Genomic DNA, 2,163 nt, shown 5'->3' with positions numbered 1-2,163 from the left:
CCTTCTCCCAGGTCCATGGGCCACCTGCAGCTCCTCTCCATGCAACAGTTCATTGATGAAGGCTGGGCCAAGTGCAGAGGAAGAGATCACTGCTTCTCCACGCTCCATCCAAGCCCCACGTGTTTTCTGAGCTGCAAAGTGTCTGGTTAGCATCGGGGCCAAGCCGGTCCCTCCACTGCAGGACTGGGCAATGTTGCCCACAACCCACCTGAAGGCACAGCTCTTCACAGCTAGACTGAGCTCAGGCCAAGTCCAGCAAAATCCCAGGAGAGACATACCGGGGGGGATTCCCCACAACCCTGTGCCCGGCCAGGGCAGACCCCACCCCCAAAACTGAACCCTGCCGTGGGGAAAGGGGAAGAAGAAGTCTTGTTTAATATCTCCAGTCTTGTTTAATATCTTTATTGATGATCTAGATAAGGGGATTGAGTGCACCCTCAGTAAGTTCACAAATGACACCAAACTAGGTGGGAGTGTTGATCTGCTTGAGGGTCAGAAGGCTCTACAGAGAGATCTGGACAGACTGGATCAATGGGCCAAGGCCAGTGGCATGAGGTCCAATAAGGCCAAATGCTGGGTCCTGCATTTTGGTCACAACAACCCCAGGCAACGCTACAGGCTTGGGGCAGAGTGGCTGGAAAGCTGCCCAGCAGAAAAAGACCTAGGAGTGTTGGTGGACAGTTGGCTGAACATGAGCCAGCAGTGTGCCCAGGTGACCAAGAAGGCCAACGGCATCCTGGCCTGTATAAGGAATAGTGTGGCCAGCAGGAGTAGGGCAGTGATGGTGCCTCTGTACTGAGCACTGGTGAGGCCTCACCTTGAGTACTGTGTTCAGTTCTGGGCCTCTCACTACAGGAAGGACATTGAAGTGCTGGAGCGTGTCCAGAGGAGAGCCACCAAGCTGGGGAGGGGTCTGGAGAACAAGTCCTACGAGGAGAGGCTGAGGGAACTGGGCATGTTTAGTTTGGAGAAGAGGAGGCTGAGGGGAGACCTCATTGCCCTTTCCAACTACCTGAAAGGAGGTTGTAGAGAGGTGGGAGTTGGCCTCTTCTCCCAAGGGAATAATGACAGGAGCAGAGGAAATGGTCTGAAGTTGGGGCAGGGGAGGTTTATATTGGATATTGGGAAGAATTATTTGACTGAGAGGGTGGTCAGGCACTGGAAGGGCCTGCCCAGGGAGGTGGTGGAGTCACCATCCCTGGAGGTATTGAAGAAACGTGTAGATGTGACTCTTCAGGGCATGCTCTAGTGCCGGAGATTGTTGGTTAGTGGGTGGGTGTGATGTGGTGGGGTGTTGTGTTTTGCGTGAGGTTCTTTTGGTTTTTTTTTTTTTTTTTTTAAGGTTGGACTCTATGATCTCAGAGGTCCCTTCCAACCATGGTGATTCTGTGAAGAAGGGCCTGGGAAGGGGGGGGAAGCACCACGACTCGCCCCCTTCTTCCACCCACCCCGGTCCTCCCCGGGCCCGGCCACGGGCCGCTTTCAGCACCATGGCCAGAGCCCGCGGGGCCGGTGCGGGACGGGGCGCGGGGGACGCTCCGCGCATCGCTCCCTCCCCGCACCCCCCCCCCAAAAACCGACTCCCCAAACCTCCCCAGGGGTCTCCCTCACCCCAGGCCGCCCCACGGCTCCCGGGGGGAAGCGGGAGCAGCACGGAGCTGGGGGGAGGAGGAGGAGGAGATGGAGGGGGATGCGGGACAAGGGGTAAAGGAGGGGGGCGGCGGGACGAGCCCCCGGGATCCCCCCTGCCCGCTCGGGTTTCACTCTCGCCTCTTTTGTTGCGGGGGGCTGTTGGTGTGAGGGGTGTGTGTGTGTGTTTGTGCGTGCGTCTTTGTGGCCAGTAACCAAATTTCTTTTGTTCTACAAATTGCCTCAATAGCGGCCCTTTGCCGGGGGAAAAAGGGGGCTCAGCCGGGAACAATTAGCATCACAATGAGCTTTTGGCCTCGCGGGCCGCTTTGTCTACCCACTGCCCCCCCCCAACCCCCCCTCTCGCTGGGGCAGCCCGGCGAGGGGAGGCGGCCCGGCAGTAAATCTACCGGCTACAAATTGAGTTCCCTGGGAGAAGAGGGCTCCCGGGATTCAGGCGGCTTCTCTTCTCCCCTCGCCGTGGGACGTGTTGCTTTTCCCACCTCCCCTGTTTTTTTTTTTTAACCGGCCTGA

The sequence above is a fragment of the Calidris pugnax genome, unplaced genomic scaffold, assembly GCF_001431845.1.
Source record: "Calidris pugnax isolate Ruff unplaced genomic scaffold, ASM143184v1 scaffold39, whole genome shotgun sequence".
Lineage (NCBI taxonomy): Eukaryota > Metazoa > Chordata > Aves > Charadriiformes > Scolopacidae > Calidris > Calidris pugnax.
Note: the sequence above shows the minus strand (reverse complement) of the source record.